Source organism: Pectinophora gossypiella, chromosome 9 (genome assembly GCF_024362695.1).
Source record: "Pectinophora gossypiella chromosome 9, ilPecGoss1.1, whole genome shotgun sequence".
In the NCBI taxonomy this organism is placed as follows: Eukaryota; Metazoa; Arthropoda; class Insecta; order Lepidoptera; family Gelechiidae; genus Pectinophora; species Pectinophora gossypiella.
Window position 1 is genome coordinate 422,500 of NC_065412.1, and position 26,169 is coordinate 448,668.

A 26,169-nucleotide genomic window follows, 5' to 3' on the forward strand; every position below is an offset into this window, starting at 1 on the left:
TCGTAATGGCGGGAACAGTTGCGGCAGGTAGCGCGACAGGTGGCCCGAACCTGCCGATGACGTCACTACACCAATTACTGAACATTAACGCCACTTTGAAAATGAGTGCATTAGGGAGTTATCCTAGGTCCCGCGTTTTAAATATTAGTCACTTTATATTTTGTAGAGTTTTATCTAGACACAAATACAAACGCCGTGGATGAGGCTTAACAGAAGACTGAAGTGATACAGCCGCGGGAGGGGAACCTCCAGGTAGCTTTTTTTGTTATCTATTGTTAACTTTGCTCACGTGGGTACACAATCCGTCCCTGTCTTATTACCAGTCTTAATTCGTGCATCTATCTCTCTCTTTTACTACACAACCTTTGTTTATAGTTATAATAGAGATAAAGTTTTCTAAGTTGAGTTATAAAATTTTAAAGTAAAATACAACGTTTTAAGAAACACGTGCTCAGAATATGGTACACAGATGTGAATGCCATTTGTGGAAATGTTAGTTTTAGCAGTATAGTGATAAATAGATATAAAGAATAAAAGAAACAATAGATACTATCTTATCTTTAGCGACGAACAATATGGTTTATTTGTCTTACTTAAATCAAAAGAGGTACCTACATCTATTAAAGTTTAGACTAACCGTAATTCACCAAAATAAAATACGTTTCTTATTTGTCAATAACGTCTTCATGCTTGTTGGTTCTTATATCTACGTGTAAAGAAGTTATAGTTACGATTTAATTTAAGCTTTGGTACAGGAAAACTGGTAAAATCTAACTGAAACTAAAAATTATTCCCTTTGATCTTGTCTTTATCTGCAACTTTCGATCGATGTAAGCTGAGCTACTTTTATATAAACAGAGTATCAAAAAGCCGGCTAATAAAACTACTTAAAAATTCGAACTATTCTACAATAAAACAAAATAATTTCACGTTCCATTTTTAAAGGTCGTGATCCAGAAAAAATAAGACAAAACGCACGTGCGTTATTCCCGAATTCCTGACTGCCTTCCCAATGAGTCACATTTGAAGAATGTTTAACCTCCAGTATGTAATATTTACGTCGTGTCAAAACAACAAATAAAAACTTAGCACCCTTCGGTTTATCATGAATGAACTTTCGAATGAGTCATTATGAAAGTATGTCGAGCGAGTGGACTTGCGCGGTATGTGGTCAGTTTCCTTTACCTCGTGATAAACCATAGTCTTTGATACGATTAATCAGATATTTTATAACAAGTCTGCTGAACAGTGGAATCTACAGAATAGTTCAGATTAGACGAAGAGATGCTTGTTATGAAGAGTTTTTGTACTTTTACTAATATCCATAGTTTGAGGTTTACGCGGTTATTATTATGATAACGTGAGGGGGGTTAATATCGGGAGTCTCATATCCCTGATTAACGCGGTAAGAACCCGATATCATATCCTTTAATATTACTTAAGTATTCGGCTACTTTGAGTATCTATTTAGTATATAATCGTATAATGAGAATTAATATATTTTACAGAATTCTGCTTATGTTAAATTTGGTACTAGATATCTCTCACTCCTCTTAACATAACTTGTCTCTGGGAAATTCTTGACATTTGAACGAACTTAGGCGAGTATTATTTATCATTCCACTAAAACTTAATACTTAAACAACTTAAGTTTCAGATAAGAGGCGGAAACGTCACGTTTTTAAACTACTTTTAGTGTTGACTAATTCATTATAAAATTCGTGATTCATATTATATTACGTTAACAAGTTAGGCTAGGCTTTATGTAATTTATGTGTGGTTAAAGCGATTCTTGGAATAAGGCAGAAACACATAATATGAGGCTTTCGATTCGCGTATAAGGAAAACGACTTAAAAATGCCGCCTACGCCGAAGCTTTAAGGTTTAGAGTCTAAACCTTAGACCACCGGATGTGTGTAAATTTTCGAGTTAATCTTGTAAAATCATTGTTTTATTCTTCTATCGTGTGGGTTGTGAGGTGAATTACCAACCTCATCATCCCTGGTGTCAAGGTTATTATTAAAGGTCCTAACCATCAGCCTGTAATGTCCTAACCAAACTAGGGATCACAAAGTGATTTTTGTGATGTCCCCACCTCCGGATCGTGTGTGTTGTATTCTATTAACCCGGGAGTTTAAAAGGCAATGTGCTATGTCACATATCAATATTGCATTCTTAGATGAGTTTGGGCCTATGCCCAGCAGTGGGCGTCGTACGGCTGATGATGATGATGATGAGTTTATTCAATGTGACCTTTTTAGACCCGTTGTTCTGAACGCAGGACATGGGTAGTATTTTAGAGAGAGACATATAGATATATCACTGTCGTGGTCACTCTTATTAACCACAAAAAAAACACTCGCTATGCAAATGTTATTTTTATACATTTTTTAAGTATGTGATATTTTCTTTTGCTCCTCTAGAAAGTAACCACAGGAATGCTAGTCTATGATTACTCGTCATCATCAGCCGTACGACGCCCACTGCTGGGCATAGGCCTCCCCCAAGGATCTCCACGACGATCGGTCCTGCGCTGCCCGCATCCAGCGGCTTCCCGCGACCTTTATCAGATCGTCGGTCCACCTTGTAGCGGGCCTACCCACTGAGCGTCGTCCGACACGTGGTCGCCATTCTAGAACCTTTCCGCCCCAGCGGCCATCGGTTCTCCTCGCTATGTGTCCTGCCCACTGCCACTTCAGCTCTGCAATTCTCCGAGCTATGTCTATGTCTATGATTACTAATATAAAGCAATTATAATGTGAATAATTATCAAATTGCCTACAAAAATCTTTAGCAAATCACCTTATTAACTTACATAGTGCATTTAAATAATGACTTATAATTTCACACGATTTTTTTAAACCTTGAAATAGTCACAGATCCCTGTAATTATAGACTAGATGATCACGGATACAAGCTCATCTGGTGAGGTATAATAATTACGATGGCAGTAATCTTACATAGAAACCGGTTTAGCTGTATTCCGTATAAGGCTAAACCTGCGTGAGATAAGAGAGCTTCACCACGACGACTCAGTGCAATCCCTGTTTCCTAGTGCGATATCGAAACAATTGACGATCTGAGTGCAGGGTACCCGGGAAAAAGTTTTTACTAAGTAGTCATGACACTATTGTTTTAAGTTTACGCGGTTATTATCATAATTAAAGCACATAATAACGGGTTCTTACGGCGTTTAAATGGGGATATGAGACAGTGTTGAAATATCGGGAGTCTCATATCCCCATCTAAACACGGTAAGAACCCGTTATTATGTGCTTTAATTAGTCATGACACTGGCTGCGTTTTTGTTCAAATTATTATTTCTTGTAGGTACTGCAAAATGTTAGAGTTTGCAGTTGTTGGTCAGCATTTACCGTTTCGTCTCTGATCCTATCTGCCTAAAGGATACCTAATAAAACTCTTTTTACATAACTTTATGGGCCTTATTACTGCGGCACATAATTGGCACATGACAGACGAACTGTACGTACTTTTCACGAAATGTCCTTTTTTTCGTTTTTGACGAGACTTATTGTAGGTTTGCCGCAGATGGCATTAACTACTTGGCCGGATAAATGGGGAGCGCTGGAGGCTCTCACCCGGTACAACATTTAAGATAACAGGCCTGAGGGTGCCTAGTTGGGCGCGAACCTCGGCTCAGGGCGTCGTCTGAGAGGAAAAATATTTGAAAGAATTAATCGACCCTAGTGGGTTGATAGGCGATAAGCGCTGATTGAGAGAAATCGTCGACCACGCCGGCGGGGTTTACAAAATGTCAAAACGTCTATTGTAAATGGCGATACGGCTCACCAGCTATCACGTTGGTGTAACAGAAAGTTCGGTAAGGCGTGGGTACTTAGTTCATCTTGTGATGGATGTACCTCTGACTACCCCAATTGGGATGTAGTCGTGAGCTTATATCTATCTATCTATATGAAAGTATAATGAGTTTTACTACGTGAAGTCTAATACTGGCTACCTTACCCTAATGGGACATAGACGCGATATCACATCGCGTGGGGAAGGTTTCTTATACTCATGAATGCAACGACCAAGGTGACCTATTGATATTTATATGTATGAGATATACTTAAATGTATGTATGCATGGTTGAAAATGTAATATGACCTTCAGTTTCACGTTCTATAAAACGTATGTTTGTATGGAAACGTTATTTGTTTGAATTAAATGTCAAAGGTGTATGGAGTATGCTAAATTGAGTAAGCATTATTATTGAGTCGTAAAAAACACATCATACCGGGTTCTTACCGGGTTATTTCGGGGATTGATTAACGCGGTAAGAACCCGGTATTATGTGTTTTAATTATGATAATAACCGCGTAAACCTCAATCAATGTATTAGTGAGTCTGTTAGGTGAAGTTCAGAAGCGTATTTTCGAAAAAAATATATCTTTTGATAACTTTTTAAATAAAAAACAACTTCGCAGGACCCGATGAGAAGTAAAGGGCATATGCGCGTGATGCTTCTTGAACGTAAAGTCACGTTTATAAAGTATCAAAACAATTTAACCTTGATTTCCAAAACAGATACGAGTACTCAATAAAGGGCAATTAAAAACCTATTGAATACGAAAAAGGTTTCGACAAGAAACTTATAGGAAGTGAGCGTGATGTGTAGGTACAGTCATGAGCAATATCATCTACGCACTTTAGAACCCTGGTTTAATTTGTCAAAAAAGTTTATGTGACATGGTATCAAAGTGTATACATATTAGTACTCGTGACCGTACACGTTTGTATGGCAGTGATACGTGTGTATGGAAGACGTAGTGTGTGTGTGTATGTGTGTATGTGCGATTAATTTCAATCGTGAGACGGTCACACACCCGCGCTCGGGATCCAGTTACGGATCTCTATTACGCGATTTCTTCTTACAAGTCTGCAGTGCTATTATTGCAAAGGTTGTATCGTAAAGCTGTCGGTTATCTTTTGACAACCCTCATAAGGATCACGGGCGTGATTATGTTTTTCGTAAACAGTTTCAGTAAAAAAACTTGGGATGAGTGGAATGGTAGGATTCTAATCTATGCGATTATAGTAAAATAGTAAGTCTGAACTGAGGCTTTTCTTGCAAATACTTTAGTTACTTATTTTTAAATTTGAACTTTTTGGGTATAATAGGTATAATTATTAGTATTTGGTAAAAAGTGAACTACGAAAAAAGCACAAAATTACACAAAAACTTAAAATGAGTAATAATAGAATTAGATATTCAAAAAACTTAATAAAATTGACACATTTAAAAAAATATATTATTCCTATTCTTCTTTTGAAAGTAGGCACATTACACACATTCAAGTCGCAAGCGCATCGTACTGTGAGAACGTGTTATCTTTCATTAGATTGATAACGACTTCCCGCCCAATTACCGTTGTCCCGACAACCTGTCAAGATATTACCTTATAATTAAACTCAAAAGGCATTGAAAGACGTAAAACTTGTCAAAAGTCTTACGTAAACTTCCGGTGTGTAGATTAATTTGTTTCTTTTTTATTGATAGTTAATTGACCAATTTAATAACTCGCAGATGTATCGAAAATAATTTTGCTTTTGTAAAAATATAAATGCTTGTTTTTATTATATAGTTTTTATAGTACATATATAAAGTCACGCCCGTATACCTATCAAAGTAGGCAGACCCTCATGTCATGAGACAACTCATAGGCTTTTGAAAGTTGGATTTTACAGATTGTCTAGTTTTATCAAAGAGAGGTTTTGGCGCGAAATTCCCGTTAATAAATAAATATAGATTTACAGTGGCTTATGCTTTTATATTATCTGTTTTTTTTTTAACAAGACTAGAGCAAAAGTTATTCCCAGGAAAGCCAGGTCCAGTCGTCAGTTATTTATGAAATATTTTCACAGAATTCCGAGACCAGGTTAAGGTTATCGAAATGACTTCACGAGAATCCGTGTCTCGTCCCAGAAGCAGTATCCGTGTGATCTTTCCTCTTACTGCGCAGTGACGTCATCCCATTCAAGAGGCGGCGCATGCGCGTTGCGATACCGTTCTAAGAATCTTGCTCGTTACCAAACTCACTCCACAAGGCCTTTTAAAACGGCACACATTTAAAAAGGATCTAATGAAATCGCCGTATTAGGCGACTATTAATTTACCTACACATAATCTGAATCACGCTTGCAGTCTATTTAGGGTTAGCCGCAACGTCGAGTTTGTTTTTTGTGTCTAAATGTTCTTTATTCCATCATAAGTACAATTTAATTTGGTAGCATGACACTGTCTTGTTAGCAAAAATCTTAAATAATTAACAACGTTTATCAGGCAATACATTTACGAGGTTGTGGTTGCTAAATTTAAGGAACACAAGGGATTGGGCAACAATTAGCTAACATAAACATTTCAAATAATGTTTATACGTACTAATGTTAAACTTAAATGTAGCATAATTTGGCATACGTTGAGTATTGACACCCAAAAATAGGGACTTAGACAGGAACTCGTAAGATCCGAATGTTATTTTAATATCCAAACCCTATTGTTTTACTGATGTGTCTGGAACTCTTGGATCCATCTTTGGACTACGTATCAACAGTGGCTGCAAGTTGTCTTTGATTACTTGTGGCTCTGCCCACCCCATTAGGGATTACGGGCGTGAGTTTATGTATGTATGTATGTGTCTGGAAATCTCGGGCGCAAGAGGATATGGTGATAAGTTCCTCGTCCACCGCACTAATAATCCATCACGATGGAAAGGACACAATCATTCAGACAAGTTACAATACATATTCGTGATTAAGCCACTGAATTCTGTGTTTTCTCAAAAAACATTTGCAAAAAACTATAATATATAAAACGAAGTTTGCCGGTTGGTGGTAGAGCTGGCAGAGGGAGACATAAAAGGACGTACATTGACCAAATTGGAAATGTCCTTAGAAAAGGTTCAGTACGATCTACTCTGAACCGGCGTGCGTGTATGAAACGATTGATGAATGTGGAGGAAGCAAGATAAGTATGTCAGGATGAAATCAAATGGAATTCCATAGCCTCTGCTTACCCTGGTGAGAAATAGGGGTCAGTTTATGTATGTATACATAAACTGCCTATATACGTCCCACTGCTGGGCACAGGCCTCCCCTCAATCACCCGGAGGGGGTATGGAGCATACTCCACCACGCTGCTCCACTGCGGGTTGGTGGAGGTGTTTTTACGGCTAATAGCCGGGACCAACGGCTTAACGTGCCCTCCGAAGCACGGAATCATCTTACTTTTTCGGACAATCAGGTGATTCAAGCCTGAAAAGTCCTTACCAAACAAAGGACAGTCTCACAAAGTAATTTCGACAATGTCCCCATCGGGAATCGAACCCGGACCTCCAGATCGTGAGCCTAACGCTCTAACCACTAGACCACGGAGGCTGTATGTATGTATATAAAACTATAATGAAAAAAAAAGAGTATCCGATACTGTGAAGATATAAAGCTTATTCCACAATGTTGCAACGCAAGTTCAAGAGAAGCGATGGTTCCGGCTAATACGATGATGGCGCATTGTTACCACACTCACTTACTATGCGAGGTAACAATGAGATTATATATTTAGCTATCAATTGCTCTGCCTCGGTGCTAAAGTGTGAAGTAGTAAGTGCTCAATTACTATGCTCATCTATAGTGCACTGCTGCCTTGCTTACTATTACGAGTAGCTCACACTTGTGATATCAATTAAGTATCTATGACCCAAAAAAAATAAAAAGTCGAATTCAGTGTTTTAAGTTTACGCGGTTATTGTCATAATTAAAGCACATAGTAACGGGTTCTTACCGCGTTTAAATGGAGATATGAGACTCCCGATATTCAATTTCATTATTCATCGGGAGTCTCATATCTCCATTTAAACGCGGTAAGAACCCGTTAGTATGTGCTCGAATTCAGTGGTTTAAAGCCCAAGCCGGGATTGGAAACAAGTTACGCGTTTTCCGAACAGGGCTATGACATGAAAAGTTTAATAATAAATGATATTATTCCCCTTATACATGTATAGTGACTACACAAAAGGCAGTAGAAAATATAATTACGAGATTGTGATCCAAGTTTTCACACGTGTGTCAAACGTCTCGTGAGAAAAGGTCTCAATCTGTACATCCCACGCGCGGGGAAAGGGTCTTGAATAGATGAGAATTTTACTAGGATTAAGAACTTCGTGTTTACTTTGTCATGGGAGCAAGCTGCAGAACCTACATCCCAACAAAAAAAAAAACAAAAATAAAAAAAAAAACGGGAAAAATGAAATAATCATAAGGCCGCCTATTGTACTAATTCTATTTCTCTTTTGTTTTGTATTTTGTGTTTTCCTGTTTGTGCAATAAAGTATTTGTTATGTTATGTTATGTAATAATAATAAAAAAAGTTAAAAAACATTAATAATTAAATATAATTAAAACACATAATAACGGGTTCTTATCGCGTTTAAAATAGGGATATGCGACTCCCGATATTTCGAAACTGTTGCAAGTGCCATGATCACGGATGACTGCATCACAGTCACAGAGTTATTATGTGTTTTAATTATGATAATAAGCGCGTAAACTTAAAACAATGTATAAATAAATGAATAAATTTTCTTCTAAAAGGATTAGAAGAAGAAGAACTTTTTGTATAACAAACATTTTTGCCGAGGTGTGAGTGTATTCTCGTATATACTATATATTTTGCCTACCTCTTAGGAGATATGCGCATGATTCTACTCTATGTTGTTATGTTTAAGCATTTGTTTTAGTGCTTATAAGAGAATAAAAAATGGCAGACCCACGCCCTTACTTCCGTTTGGGATAGATTTTTGGAATTGGGGTCCAAATATATACATAATGATCTCTAGAGGTATAATTATAGCTCCATCGCCAACAATACAACCAGCATGTTAGACCGGACGCAATTTTCTATAGCTATACGACTAATCTATAAGTATAAACAAAGATGCTAATAGTGGAACAAAACATAGTTATGAAATACAGGATAGGCATAAGAATGATATATGACTACATAGAACACAATCGACGATACACCCCGAGGTTAATGCAAGAGTTTTAAGTATACCCAATCATTGGATACGTATTGCAAAATCACGAATCTATACATTAAAAAGGCGAATCAAGGGCATGCATAATCTATAATTCCATTGTATCTAACCAGGCGTGTGTGTAGCCGTTTTTTATATATAATTGGATACAGGCGTTGAGGAGCTCGGTGGCGCAGTGGTATACGCGCTCGGTCTGCGATTGTTGAAGTTAAGCAACTTTCGCAAATGCTTTTCATAGGATGGGTGACCACAAAAAAAAGTTTTCAACTCGAGCTCCTCCGTGCGAAGGCACGTCAAGCCGTTGGTCTCGGCTGTATTAGCAGTTGTTAATAACCACCAAGCCGCACTGGTCCCGCGTGGTGGTTTAAGGCCCGATTCCCAGCAGTGGGGACGTTAATGGGCTGGTGATGATGGATACAAGCGTATTGGTGGTATCTATACAGCGTGTAGTGATGATGGAGATGATACAGACCATGATTCTGAGTTGATATCAAGTGGAATTTGCTGTCGGAAAATTCATATTTTTTTTGTGTTTTTTTTTTTTAATATTTTCAGTTCCATACTTTTGCGACGGAAAATTCCATTTGATATTAACTCCACCATGATTCTGGTCTGTATTATCCCTCAAAGTTATCGTTACGATGGCACTAACATCCTGTATATACGCTGTTATGGTCGTGAGCTTACGTTATACAGGACGTTAATGATACCGTACCGAACACTGAGGGGGATAATAAATTCAGCTCATGATTCTGAGTTTATATTTTAGCAGCGTGGGTATGCTGCCGCCAAAGGATGTTTTCGGGGTACCGAACTGAGCATAGAACCCTACTAACCACAAGTTGGTAGTGTGACTAGGGATGCAACGGTGATATGTTGGAAGTTGTATAAGTATATGCGTCTTGTTGTGTAAACTTCGATATCGCGTTTCACGACTGCTTGAAAACTGCATTATTGAATGTGGCGCCATCTGTTGCATGTGAGCGGAACTAGGTGGCCAACTAGTTGGGTCCGCCACAATATCATGTGGAATTTTCCGGCTTTTAGCTTTTAGTTTTAGGCTCCAATTCATCATGTGGCTTGTGCTTATTCAAATCAGTTGTTAGTTTACCACAAGAACGACTCTAACAACTCATATTGGCACACTGCCTGTGGTCTACCATGTGTGTCATGGATTCTAGGCCTATCGCCTTCTAGACAATAGGTACAATGTCCTAGATCTACACAATGCTACATGTTCTTTTATAGTACAGTGTGGTGTGAAATTTGTACTTTGCTATCCTACGTACCTACCTATACTTTTAAAAAAGGTTCGTTTTGTATTTAGCAAAGTCAATCAAAAGAAAATTATCTAAACAAAGCTCTCAAACAAGCACGACATATCGTAGATTCGCCATATTTTGGCATTAACTACTTGGTCGGACAAATGGGGAGCGTTGAGGGCTCTCATGCGGTACAAAATTTAAGACAAAAGGCCTGAGGATTCGAATCTAGTGGGGATAGCAATAAGCGCTAAATGTGGGAAAGCGTCGACCACGCCGGCGGGGTCGGTGTCGTGATCCTGACGTATTTTGGTCAGAATTTTATTATCGGTATTTTCACTAGCCCAGACACCTGGACAAACCGGCACTGAAGGAGCACCCTACATCCCCTCCGGTTGTTTGGGGGGAGGCCTGTGCCCAGCAATGGGACATATACATTATATATAATATCTAAGAAGAAGTAATAGCCCGATATCATCAGTTTTCATATTACTACGATTGCGTAAAACCACAATCATTGTTATTGTGGCGTGGTCGTAATTGAATTAGATGCGCGTACGCACATCGAATGCGTGGGCGGCTATCGGTCGAAGCGAAACTAATGTCCGACGTAATGTTGTCGTACGATAGACTATCAATCATCAGACAAATTCTACACACGCCCGTGATCTCTATCGGGTTGGGTAGGATACAAATACCAGAAGATACATTGCAGTCGCATTCGGTATTAAACTCTTCATCTTCCTAGCGTAATCCTGTTTTCACAGGGTCCGCTTACCTAAAGATTTGATAAGTTTTTTACAGAAGCGACTGCCTGTCTGACCTTCCAACACGCCCAATACAGGTTAGGTCATACATATATACGGGGTAAGCAGAGACGACGGAATTACATTTTTATTTGCTTCGATTCTAACCTGACACACCAACAAGACTCAACTACAAGAAGTATGTACAAATAGCTATTACTTAAAGTTGCAAATTATATGCCATACGATATAGAGTGTAGATAAATTAGTCGAGACTCTAGTCCCTGCAGATGTGTATGCTTACACCTGGGCATTTTATTTTTAATTTTATTTGTTTTGCCATATTGATAGTAAAATAACATACAACCTGTTTTACTAAGTGATGTTTTACATAACATAAGCTCTGGACTAGGCTACATACGTAATTGGGGTAGTCACAGGTGTTTAAATTAATGTTTTCGAATTCATGTTTGTATCATAAATGATTATCACGCGCTCAGCGGTGAAGGGAAACATGTATACATAGTTTGAATTCATTTATGTTGAATAGACAATTGAATTCAAACTCATAAAGTCGAATTCATTAGTTTAGTCCGATCCGGAATTCGATTCCGCGACACGATGTTAGGTTAAAAAGGCCACATTGAATCTATTTATTTAAAAAAGCAATATTGCTATTTGACATTTGTTTTGAGGACAGAAGAGGCAAGATGATTGGACACCTAATAAGACACGACGAATTTATTAAAAACATCATAGAAGGAAAGCTAGAAGGAAAGAGAGGAAGGGGAAGACCAAGAAAAGCTTACATGGAACAGATTAAAGGAAAGGTTAACGTCGTGTCTTATAGGGAAGTCAAGTAATTGGCCTTTGATAGACTGGAATGGAAAATGTTGCACCGACAAGAGCGTGGCTCTTAAATTGATGACATTTGTATGCGCACATGTAAAATTGCAAGAATGTATTGTCTTCTTTTACATAAACTATTTCATTGACCTTTTTAGACTCACAGTATAGACTACACACCTTCCGCATGTTTCTTTTACCTATTCCAGACAAGTTTATAGTCTGTGCAATGCATTCTTACATAAAAACCAGCATATAAGGCTTTACTGCAGAACTAGCCTTAACTTGGAGAGTAATTGGCTGTTTATTTTTTTTTATATAATGTCCGAGGACAATGAGAGCATTATGACATCGTGGGTTGATGTTTACTCGTATATAATGTAGGTACAGTTTAGTTTAAGTAAGAGTATATAACAATGCGAAATAGGAAAGTCAAAACGAAAGTTTTCTTTGGAGTTTGTATGGAAATACTGTCCTGTGACGTCATCAATAAAAGTGGTCAAACGTCGTACTCATTGTTACTTAATTCAAAAATTAAATTCGAAAATAAGTCGAAAAGTAAAATAAGATTGATTTTTGATGATCTTACACTGGCATCCATTTTTAAATTAGCATTTTTTAATTTATCTTTTTAAATACCCTATTCTGACGTACGTAACGTTGTGTCCTTTCTAACAGGTTAACCGGGTGAGAGCCCTTCGCGTTCTTCATTTGTCCGGAAAGGTAATTAATGCTATCTGTGGCAAACCCACAATACTCCCGCCAAAAAAAAAATCTAACAGGATAGACCATTACATCTGAGGACCTCATAATAGAAGGGGATGCAAGTTGTCTTTTAATTACTGCCCATCCCGTGAGGGATTACGAGCCTGAATTTATGTAGTTATGTATGTATCATGAAATAGTAAAAAAAGTTAAGATGTATTTGGCAGCCCTACGTTTGTTTTGGCGAAAAACGCCGTGCGCGCAGGTTAGAGACAATGGCGGCACTCGACGCCTGCGCAGTGATGGCGCGTAATTACCGGGAATTACACTCGTGGTGTTGGGGTGCTCACTTGTTCAATTTACGGGAAGCGCACTTTTGATGGAAGCGAAAAGGATGAAAAAAACGTTAGTAAAATATATATCCTGTACAAAATAAGTATAAAACCCATGGACTGAGAATTTTTATGCGCTTACGCATACAGCCCGCTCTACCATGGTATTTGTTTCTGCTTTTATACTTTATAGTGTCTTTAACAGCCTCCATGGTCTAGTGGTTAGAGCGTTAGGCTCACGATCTGGAGGTCCGGGTTCGATTCCCGATGGGGACATTGTCGAAATCACTTTGTGAGACTGTCCTTTGTTTGGTAAGGACTTTTCAGGCTTGAATCACCTGATTGTCCGAAAAAGTAATATGATTCCGTGCTTCGGAGGGCACGTTAAGCCGTCGGTCCCGGCTATTAGCCGTAAAAACACCTTCACCAACCCGCATTGGAGCAGCGTGGTGGAGTATGCTCCATACCCCCTCCGGTTGATTGAGGGGAGGCCTGTGCCCAGCAGTGGGACGTATATAGGCAATTTATGTATGTAGTGTCTTTAGACATAATAAACGAAAGTAGGTAGGTAGTTATAGATAAAAATCTAGAAAAACATTAGGTTCCTATTGAATTTTTGCCATGACCAATAGAATACAGAACAGTTAGATTTTTTATGATCTATGGTCTGATACGTGTTTGAAATTGGAATGTCTACTTTATTGAGCCATACAATATACATTACCAAGTAGTTCGGTACTACAACTCTACATTTGACATGTACCAACATAAACTAATGCGATAAAACCCAAACGTAGAGTCAGATATTAGTACTAAATCTTCCTCGTCTACCCCGGAAGGCATATACTTATAACTAAGACATGCCTAAGTGTAAACAAACGATGAAGTAACTGTTTTCATAACAACTATGCTACCAACCGCTTCCTAGCTCCATGTTATTCACATCTGTGTTAATACTTCCAATACACGTCATTTCTATAATTAAACAACTTAATCAAACTATCACAAACTAATGATTGAATAGATTAGACACGATTTCAATTCACATTACTGTCGCAATGCGTTTTCTATTTATTTTATTAATATCTTTGGCCAGCTGTTACAACTGTCTGAAAAGGAATGTGGCCCTGAAACGGTTACCTATTGCAGTGTCGCAGACATTTAAATATATTATTCGGCTACTTGTCTGGCCGAAGGCTAACAGCCTGAACACAAAGCCACTCACTCCGACTTAGGCTTAGAACACTTACACTTTTAACACTAAAACCGAGCACTTAAGACACTAATAATTTTTACACACTTGCACTCTTTTCTCACTTATAATATTGTTAAACTACTTGTATTTCACATTAATGTTATTTTAAAAGTGTATTATTTACACAACACACGTCCACGCGCGGCGATTGAGCGTCGGTGTATACGAGTTGCGCAGTGACAGGCGCGAACGACAAGGACAAACGACGCAGGCTTTGGCGCCAAGCCTGCGCGTGCGCAAGTGCAAGCGAGAGAGGTATATCTCCATGTTTGCGCACGGGTCCGGTCACCTCGAGCCTTCAGTATGGAGCTTATTACATCCTCAGAACAATAACTAAAGCATAGAAGGAAGGCTAAAATAAGAATTCAGAAACTATAAACCGGCTCTCTTCTAGCTTACGACACAAACTATGAGTGAGAAAAGGACAAATGATTCGCTCTTTGCTTCATTTTTTCCGAGGTTGTCACAACATGAAATGTCATTTGGACCTATTGGACTCATTTTAACTCGGCCAAATACATAGTAACATACATAAGAAGATTTTACTTATATTTACCGAACTATTTGACACGGTCGCGTCAACTGTGTTTACGAGTGTCTTGTGTTCAGATTGTTTTAAGTGATAATTTAACAATATTTTTCCAAATAAATGGAAAGAAACTTTTATTTATATCAAATAATTGAGTGTCTCGACTGTGTGACATTATGTCTTGTGTGGTATGGGGCTGCAGCTCACATTCAGGAAGAAAAGAAAATAGCCAACAACTTCTGTCGTTTCATCGGTAAGTTTTTTGTAATTTTCTAGTGAAATGTGAACTGCTGAACAATTTTAGGAAAGTAATATGTTTTGCTGAATAGATTTGTAGCATAAAATATTTGAGATATCCATTATATTATACGTTTCATCGATGAATACGGAATTGATTTGAGGTTATGTTGATTGTCCATAGTGATGTACTAAAATTATCGATACTTTTAATTTTTAGATTTCCTGTAGACGATAACAAAGAGAAAGAATGGATAATTCGCATTAATAGACGAAATTGGATTCCAAATAAGTACAGCCGTATTTGCTCGAAACATTTTACTGCGGATTCATTTATGTGTGTTCCTAATTCAAAGTGGAGGCGTCTTCGAGACGATGCTATTCCTACATTGAACATTATAGATCAGACAGATGAAATGGTGTTTAAATTTAAATTTCAGCCTAGCCTGCATCATCTCACTGCTGGATAGATAGATAAGATATTTGTATCATGTTATCACAACACGTTTATACTATCTATCATTCAACTACATATTATTATGTACTTAATAAACTTAGTATATATACTAAGTCTGTAGTTGTTTTATGTCTAAACAATTATGAGTTGTACACGTTTTATATAAGTAAATTATTATTATCTTTGATTTCAGATATTAAATCCAAAAGTGTCGACTGGATTTACATGAAAAGGTATATCAAATAATTTGCTTTTTTTATATTTTTAACATGATATACATATATAGAGTGTATAATTCAACCAGCTGCACAATGCACTTAAATCAGATATATTTTACTTTTATTTTTATAGATTATTTTGTACATATACTATTTTAACATTATTATTAAACTTTATTTCAGTCAGTTCAAGAAGACGAGATGAAAAATTTAAAAGAAAAGCTGAACAAGTCCCGCCTCAAGATCAAACGACTTAATGAAAAAAAAAAAACAATGTGACAGGGTGTCACAAAGACAGTTTCTAAGCAAATTGACACTGTTTAGAAATTAATAAATTTGTATTTATTGTAAATATAATGTACATAATTAATAACGTGTGAAATAAATACTTGCTAATGAACAGATTTACGATCTAATTTATATTTCATTTTACCTCCTTTTCTTATTTACTCCTACTCCAACACTCCAGGTTGATACGAACTGCGCCCAATAAAGAATGTAATGAATGTTATAGATTTGTGTAAGCGACTTAGATAAATCTTGACTAAACCTTCCTTTACAAATACAAATATACTTTATTGCACACAACATACAATACTTACAAGTTTTGCACGAAAGATACAGTACACCACCTACCTACCTTTTACTTTCCCTTTCTGTTCTCTTATGAATACTTGTATGCCGTATTTTTTTAAGTATAATGCTATATCTAGTAGGTACGAGTATGGTAATCCTAGTATTGAAACAGCTTGTAGCCCTAGTAAAGACCGCCATTTTATGTTTACAGAGTGGCACGTTTTTTCTGTAGGTATTTCCAGTCCATACTCTTTTCTATGTCTATGGCGTGACCCCATCGGGTCTCTTACCGTCTGTGCGGCTTAGACCCGGCGGCGGCGGTTCCAATTTGCACGGCACGTCGATCGACACCAGTGCACGGCGGATGACATCATAAATAAATTCGAATATTACAAAATACTTACCGATGAAACGATAACAGTTGGCTATTTTCTTTCCTTCCTGAATGTGAGCTGCAGCTCCAAACTAATATAAACCAGACAATATAATCCAAAAATGGTTAGATACTTACCTATCAGAGACAGAGTCTCCTTTCATCAAGAAGAAGATAATTGCATCCTACAAAAAGAAATCTTGTAAAAAAAATTTATCGACATTAATTGTAAGTAAATTTAATTTTATCGACATATTACTAAAGTGAAACCCAACACTAGGCAATGAAAAACTTGTGACAACCTACGAAATTACGAAACAATTTTTGTATATGCGTCTTTGTCTAACATTACGCCGGTTCCGTAAGATAAAGTAGAGCAGAATTATAGAGTTCTGTTGCTATTTTAGCCTTCCTTCTATGCTTTAGTTATTGTTCTGAGATTACATCTACGATTTGCACTAAAGCTCACATCTGTCATTTCGTTCGCAATAAGAAATCAATTTGCAAGGCGATTGTAATAATTTGCGGTAATTCTTGTGGCATTTATTATAGAATTTACCTTTTTTTTTTATTTGACCTAGTCTGAGTTTATATTTGGTATAATAAACTACCACCAATTTTGTTTAGTATGTACTTGTATCACGAATATAGTTCGGTTTCTACAGTTTTCCAAGTACTTTTCTATTCATCATCATCACTAACTTAAGAGCTACGCTCTTGTCGGCGTAGTATACTCCATGCTACTTTTTAGGGAAAAATAGGGCATTGGTTTCCCTCTTACCTTCCGCCAAACTTTTCCATTATCATACCATAAGTATATAATTTATATTTCCTTAAATAGTAACTATCTATTTTTATAAACGTTACATCAACAATCGTGTTTCCTATACCAAGCAACTTCAAGTAAACAAATACCTACTTAACTTCTGACGTCATTGGATCTACCTAAACTTTTTGTCTGTCTCTCCACGCTAATTCGTTTACGCATTAGACCATAGTTAACTAATCCAACATGCAAGCGACTGGCTCCAGTTACTTGCCTATAGTTACTACAAGTTTATAGGTATGGTTTTGTAGACCATCGACCGACTTGCCAGTACTAGTGATACAAGTTACGTTCTATTTTGGACTCTGATCTAAAACTATTCTACTCTACTCTTTAAGACAGAGAGGTTACGTTAGGTAAGATTAAAAATTCGGTGACCACCTTGCCCTGTCTTGAAAATTCGTGGCGTCTTATTAAGTGTCCAATCATCAATCAATCAATCAATAATTCTTTATTGCACAAAACATATACATCAAACTCACGCCTATTTCCCACCGGGGTAAGCAGAGACTATAGAATTCCATTTGCTTCGATTCTGACACACTTCTCTTGCTTCCTCGACATTCATAAATCGCTTCATACACGCACGCCGGTTCAGAGTAGATCGTATTAAACCTTTTCTAAGGACATCTCCAATTTGGTCAATGTAAGTCCTTCTCGGTCTTCCTCTGCCAGCCCTACCATCAACTTTCGCTTTATATACCGCTTTTGCAATTTTGCACAAAACATATACACAGGACATATACATACGAATAAAAATAAGCACAATAGGCGGCCTTATAATAATCATAATTAAGCATATTGCCTCTTCTGTCTTCAATAACTTTCAATATTTGCCTCTTTTTTAGTAACCGTTCAGGAATAAGGGAGATAAATTAATGAACTAAATGGCTATTACATATGTGTTTTTATAGTGTCAACGAATTCTTTAACTATAGGCATAAGACTATTAATAATAATGTAATTATATAAATATTTGCACACCTGCTTGTAGGTTGAATACATCACTGTTTTACTTAGAATAAGATTTTTAACTTTGTGTCCTTGCAAATAAATTATTGGTTATGATTAACTAGAGATGAAGTAATAACTCTTAAGAACCTTAGGATTTCCGCTACAAAAATGGCTGCTGATTGTCTTCCGATTACTACAGGCTTTGTCCATCTCTTTGTGGACTACGACCGTGATATTGATGTAAGTATGCATTATCTTGTGTCGAGTTACCATGTTAAGTAAGTATGAAAGTGGTTTCTTTGAGTCAAAGTATGTGAACTTGACTTTCTCCGTAAAGAAACGAGTCTGAAGCAGAAATACGTTACTTACATTTTGGACGTACATACATAAGGACTATATCCCAATTGGGGTAGTCAGAGGTACATCCATCGCAAGATGAACGAAGTACTCACACTTCACCGAGCTTTCTGTTAGACCAACGGTAGTGAGCCGTATCGCCGTCTATAATGATAGTGCCAACTGTTAGTGATAACTGCACTAAAGATATATTAATAACTCTTTGGTGCAAGTCCAGTACCAGACTTGCGATTTTAAATTCACACTTAAATGTGCATTTTTTTAATGACAGTATTTATTGCCGACGAATCGTAGTTCGGTTGATTTCTTTACTTCGTCCCCGTGTATTGTATTTAGGGAATGCAATCCCGATATCGCGGGATGTCGTCAAATTTTTCGGGATCAATCCCGAAGCCTAATATGACGAGAACCCATTCGAGATTGACGGGATTGGGCGAATCTCCTTGAGTAATACTTTTTGTTTTGATTATGCTGATATCCAAAGAAAACTTAATTGTTTCGTTAGCAATATTGAAGAATAAAGGCTTTAGTTTCCTTGAAAAAATATTTTGTTTTCTATAACTTCACTATTACAAAGAAGCAATCATCATTTTCAGCCATCCAAATCCATCCATTTTTTATTAACTAGACGACAATTTCGGGTTCTCGCAGGATTGATATTTCCAATTCAAATATAATTTTCTATAACCTTTTAATAAGTTTAGTTTAAGCTACACACTCCAGCATATAAGTTCTTTACACGCCCATAATCCTTAATGAGGTAGGCAGAATAATAAGTAATCAGAAGACAAGTTTCAACCACTCTCGCTACTATTTCGATATTATTATATGCTGTGGGAAACTATTGCCGGGATGTCGTTCACTACATCTCAATCTATAACATCCTGTGAAGCCTCGTATTAAGTCACCCATCACACTGCGAACTCGAACTGCGAACTAGTATCGACTAGTAGTGTTTCCTCTAACGGTAGTAAATGTTAAACTTATCGTGAATAGGTGAGTTGCTTTTGAAGAGGATTAAAACTAGAAGCTCAAATGTAGGCAGCAGCGATGTATGTAGTTATGTACTCACATAACATACATACATAAACAGCCTATATACGTCCCACTTCTGGGCACAAGCCTACCCTCAATCAACCGGAGGGGTATGGAGCATACTCCACCACGCTGCTCCAATGTGGGTTGGTGGAGGTGTTTTTACGGCTAACAGCCTACGGCTTAACGTGCCCTCCGAAGCACGGAATCATCTTATTTTTTCGGACAATCAGATGATTCAAGCCTGAAAAGTCCTTACCAAACAAAGGACAGTCTCACAAAGCGATTTCGACAATGTCCCCATCGGGAATCGAACCCGGACCTCCAGATCGTGAGCCTAACGCTCTAACCACTATACAACGGAGGCTTAACAGCCTAACCCATGTTCGGAGTAAACCCATCCAACGTAAAAAAAATTACAGGCAATACTTTCACAAACAAAAAAAAATCTCAGCAAACAATAATGCCAATCGAAGTATAAAAGACGTCGTGATTTGGCCTGAAGATGAAACCCCGGTTATAAGTAGATGCCATCGGCATACATGCAAATGTCAATAGTTCAAAGATTTACGAATAACAGAATGTTGTATGGAAACCTTTCAATTTTCGTAACGTATTTGGACATGTTGTAAGATATAATAGTCGCAGCTTGAGGCTGTTACATTAATAACAATTATAATTATGTGTATTATTATTATGTAGTTTATGTAGTCGAAAGTGTATTTATTTTTATATGCACAAGTATTCCCATGCTGCACTATCCCGCTATATTACTTAATATTCAATATCTCCTATACTTAAAGGTTGCCTGGAAGAGATTGCTACTTAGCAATAAGGCCGCCTATTGTACTAATTCTATTTCTCTTTTGTTTTGTATTTTGTTTTTTCCTGTTTGTGCAATAAAGTATTTGTTGTGTTATGTTATGTTAATATGTTGCTGTGAAGTATTTATTTCTAATTTTGAATTGTAACTTTATTTAAATAACATACGTACATACATAAACTCACGACTATTTCCCACCGGGGTAAGCAGAGACTATAGAATTCCATTTGCTTTGATCCTGACACACTTCTCTTGCTTCCTCCACATTCATCAATCGCTTCATACACGCACGCCGGTTCAGAGTAGATCGTATTAAACCTCTTCTAAGGACATCTCCAATTTTACGTAATATAAGTTGGTGCGTGTGTAGTTATTTAAATATGTTTATTAAAATAAGTTTATTTAAATTACTCAAGGTGTTTTTCTCGTTTCACTGAGTGTCGAGTAGCCTATTACAACTCATGCACGCTCACCGTTTATATTTTGTTTACATTAAGTTAGTTTATAAGTTCTTATAGTCCGAGAGCTGGCAAGAATTTTTGGGTAGGCATTTGAGGCAAGCTGAAAACTTGTCCTATACCTCTCATTATACCCCAATAAAGAACTGCAGACCTGTAATGTTATAAACTGACTTAATGTAAAAAAATATTTTTTTGAAATGTAGGGGTTGATTTAGCTCCACTACTCACCAGCCAAGTCTGCAGTTTCCTACTATCATGAAGTGAAATGTACTTTTGAGAATAAAGATTTCTTTAACCTGAACTTTGTAACAACATGGACAATATTATGGGCGATAGGCTGATCTATTGCCACCATAAGGTTCATCGTATCCATCTTAGGACTTCATATCAAGAGCGGCTGCGAGTTGTCTTTGATTACTTCTTCTATCGTGTGGGTTGTGAAGTGGATTACCAACCTCATCAAACCTGGTGTCAGGGTTACTATTGAACCGCCAAAGGCCCCTGACCAGGCTCATGTAACGACTACTTACTTACATCAGTAAGTAGTAACCGGGACCAACGGCGTAACGTGCCTTCCGAAGCACGGATCATCTTACCTTCGGACAATCTGGTGATCAGCCAGTAATGTCCTAACCAAACTAGGGACCACAAAGTAATTTTTGTGATTTGTCCCCACCGGGAATCGAACCCGGGACCTCCGGATCGCGAGCCCAACGCGCAACCACTGGACCACGGAGGTCGTTTGATTACTTATGTAATCATTCAAATAACTTGATTAAAAAAATTGCTCTGCCCACGCGATAAGGGATTACAAGCGTGATTTTTCTTTCCTTTCCTTTTCTGAATGTTTAGTTTTAGTATTCCTCACTGACATAGCAACCGGGTGAGAGCCCTCAGCGCTGCCCATTTGTCCGGCCAAGTAGTCAATGCGTTTGCGGCAAATCTACAACAAATCACGTCAAAAAAAAAAACCAACGTGGCACAACACAATAGAGGTTGGGTCTCCACGGATATACACACTGATTATGTGAACGGATGCACAATACTATAGTTTTTGCACACATATTGTTTAAACATTATCTATTAGCTGTCTAGTTTAATTATGAACTAGTTAATTACCGGGGTGAAATGGGACAAGCCGTGGCAATCGATATTTCTAACAGTACAGTCATACTGTTACTGTTCGCTTACACTGTAAGTAAACATTGAAGAATGGGTTCACCACCTATTTTATACAAGACCCCTCAGCGCTCCCCATTTGTCCGACCAAGCAGTTAATGCCGTTTGAGGCAAACAAATAAGCCGTGCCAAAAAAAAGACACAGACTTTAACTATAGTGTGTCTTGGCGCAACAAAGTTCAAGACCGCGACTTTGTGCGCGTGGTATTTTTTTCTATCCCCTTTTCGTCCCCTTAAAGGGTAATTTCCTGGATAAAATTCACATCGTCATTAAATCGATTCAAGTTAGGTAAGGTTAGAAAACCGGACCCTGTGAGAAACTGGATCTTAATGCCAGGGAGCTGATCATGATTGATCTTCTTCTTATCGTGTGGGTTGTGAGGTGGAATACCAACCTCATCAGCCCTGGTGCCAAAGGCCTCTGACATGGCTCATATAACGACTACATACTTACATCAGTAAGTAGTTACTGGGACCAACGGCTTAACGTGCCTTCCGAAGCACGAATCATCTTACTTTCGGACAATCAGGTGATCAACCTGTAATGTCCAAACTAGGCATCACAAAGTGATTTTTGTGATATGTCCCCACCGGGATTCGAACCCGGGGCCTCCGGATCGTGAGCCTAACGCTCAACCACTGGACCACGGAGGCCGTTATGATGATTGATAATAATGATAATAATATATCAATAGTATAGTTAATGCTTTAAATAATAGTGTTTAAGAATAAAGTCATCAAGTATATTACCACCTATCCACTAAGGTCAAACACTTATGGTCTATTGAGAACGGTACATCGGCCACAGTACTATAAACCATTTACTGACCACCACTTCTTTATGACCGTGTGAACCTTGTAGACTCAGTTTAAAGCTCACAATATACAAAGAAGAATGAACAAAGCAGTCAAAATTCCGGCTAAGAATTACTATTGGGTTCAAAGCACGTAATTTTTGAAAGGAGCTAATAGATTTATTTCTTCCACCTGTTAAATTTTTAGTCTTCAATATTGTTGTATTGTATTGAGGAGCTCGGTGGCGCAGAGGTAAACGCGCTCGGTCTGCGATTGTTGAAGTTAAGCAACTTTCGCAAAGGCTGGTCATAGGATGGGTGACCACAGAAAAATAAAAACTTTTCATCTCGAGCTCCTCCGTGCTTCGGAAGGCACGTTAAGCCGTTGGTCCCGGCTGCATTAGCAGTCGTTAATAGCCACCAATCCGCACTGGGCCCGCATGGTGGTTTAAGGCCCGATCTCCCTATCCATCTATAGGGAAGGCCCGTGCCCCAGCAGTGGGGACGATAATGGGCTGGTGATTATGATGATGATGACAATGTTGCTGATTCCTGTACACATCATCTAAATTTTATTTTAAGTTACACCTGTCATTTTCGTATCTACTACTCTGGGAGCCATCCCACTTGCGTCAGAATACTGCGGCGGACGGCAAGAGGGGACACCACTGCCCTATTTTTCCTAAAAAAAGTAGCATGGAGAATGCTACACAAATTAGTGATGTGTGATGTCTGGGGTGTGTTGTGACTCCCACGTGAGTTTGCCCTCCATTAGGCCAGGCGCGCACTACGAGTTTTTCGCCGCGTGGCAGAAAAAAGCCGCGGCATAATGTCACACTGTAATACTGCGCCAAACAGTTTTAAATTGTATTGCGCGCACTTGACGGCAGAGCCGCCGCAGAGGCGCAGTATTACAGTGCGACATTATGCCGTTGCTCTTTCCTGCGCGGCGAAATACTCGTAGTGCGCGCCTGGCCTTAGCATTGCATACGCACATTACAACAAACACCTGCTTATTAAAGATCAATTTACCCACTACCCACCTCTCGTGCGCCAGTGACCTCGATGAAAGTTGGCCACTTGTTGCGGGCGCAGCCGGTTTGAGCCACTCCCATTGATCTTCACTTCAATATGCTAATACTTGTCTAATATTGGGCGAAAACTTGCCCAAGTTATTGCTTGCGGTTGAAGTTTCTTTTTGCAGTAAAACTGCTTTATGTGGCCATCTAATCAGTGCCAACTGAGTGAATGAGGCAAACCTATTGTAGATTAGGATTTACACTAAAAAAACTTACATAGTGACTTCAGTCTTTTGCGTACATTTTAAATACTTACTTACTTAAGTGAATAGTAGCCGGAACCGACTGCATAACGTGCCTTCCGAAGCACGAATCATCTTACTTTCAGAAAACTGCGGTAATTAGCCTCCATTGTCTTAAGCAAACTTTACAAAATTTTTTTGATATGTCCCCACCGGGATTCGAACTACTGGGCCACGGAGACCGCCTGCAAGTTACGCATACCTTGTTACAAAAGTGCATAGTTATACACTCCCATAAATAACCCATTGGTTATGGGCAAATCTTTTCAATACAAGCATGTCTCAATAGCGAAGATCTTGAATGACTATTTCTAAACAAATACGAGTTATTACCACGACCAATCGCAATTGTGCCCGATGTTATAAACATAATAGTAATATTTTTTAACAAAATTAAATGAAGCTTTCAAAATAACTGTCGGACGGTTTCAAAAAGAACGATACGGCTCACCACCTATCACGTTGATCTAACGGAAAGCTCGGTGAGGTGTGGGTACTTAGTTCATCTTGCGATGGATGTATCTCCATCCCCAATTAGGATATATTACGGTTTTATACGATATTTTAAGAGGATCTCTATGGACCAAAATTATACAGACGATAAACTGGGTGCCTAATGCGATCAAGAAGCAATTTATTTAAAAAACAATATTGCAATTTCACATTTCATCATATAAAAGCAATATCAACAAATGTCAAATTAGCTCTTAACATGGCTCATGTAACTACTACATATTATACATTATTTAGTAAGTTAAGACTGCTAACATAAAAACACCAGGGATCAGAATGATTTTTGTAAAATTTTCTCCACCGGGAAACGAACCCGGTACCTCCAGAACGCTCTTACTACTAGACCACGGATCCAAAGTTTAGCAACGTTCATGTCACGTTCCTAGTAAAGTATTGAGTGGCCACTCTAGGCGGGGTGAAGGCTAAATAACTTTATCTACCTAGAATACCTAGGTATTATCTAGATTCTAGATATTACCTAGACTTCTCAGCTTCAATTACTAGGTATAAAGCCTTTGTTCGGTTTGTGGTCAAACTGAAAAAGACTGTGGAATTGGAATTTAAATTAAACACGAATTTAAATTGTTACGAAATATTAGGTTTGTTGTGGTGGAATTTTATACAAGTAATTTGTAATTTTGCAATTTCAATGTTAAATTTTTTCTAAAAATAGAATGTTACCTATTATACGATTTCTTTTAATAAGTAATCAGATAGTCTATTCATCAAATAAACTGTTCAGTATTTCATGATACAAAATTATGCTATTCTTTTGATAATTAATTTGTCCGTTTATTTAAAAATCTGTCCTAATTAAATATTTACCTTCAAACAAATATTGAGATTAAACATGTTTTACTAACTTTTTTAATGAAGCTACAATTCCATATGAATATTTTATTAAGTTTTTTTTATAGTTAATTGAAATAATTTCCAGAATGTCTTACGTCAGGTCAAATCCCAGGTCGCAACATCTCAGATAAATTATCGAAATTCTCGACTTCAATGGAAGCTATTAGTTTCCTTCCCTGCAAGCCTAAGGGAAATACCTGTCTAAGTGCATTATTGTCAGTACCTTAATCCAAGTGTTCATTTAATTGCATGCTATTACTAAAGCCTCGCTAATATGTTGCTTGATGTCCTTCAGGGTTGACAGGCATTTTATGCCGCAAACCGTTTGCTAATACTGTTCGTTGAAATCCACATTAATATTATACAGGGTGTTAGTGACATCGTAACGAATACTGAGGGAGATGATTCAGACCATGATTTTGAGTTAATATCAAGTGGAATTTTACGTCGCAAAATTCATGA

The 26,169-nt window shown here is 37.8% G+C and overlaps 1 protein-coding gene across 6 annotated transcripts in view; it reads right to left on the reverse strand.

Moving 5' to 3' along the window:
* LOC126369329 (uncharacterized) overlaps window positions 1-26,169 on the reverse strand; it is a 202,899-nt gene that overhangs the window by 15,028 nt on the left and 161,702 nt on the right. The window contains exon 1 of one of the 6 annotated variants that reach the window (XM_050013662.1): window positions 14,248-14,349. The exons of 2 other annotated variants lie outside the window; for them this stretch is intronic. The gene's annotated coding sequence lies outside the window, so the exon portion shown is untranslated. Of the gene's footprint in view, window positions 1-14,087; window positions 14,350-26,169 lie in introns of those variants that run through there. 3 more of the 6 variants (XM_050013658.1, XM_050013661.1, XM_050013660.1) reach the window with 3 other exon arrangements.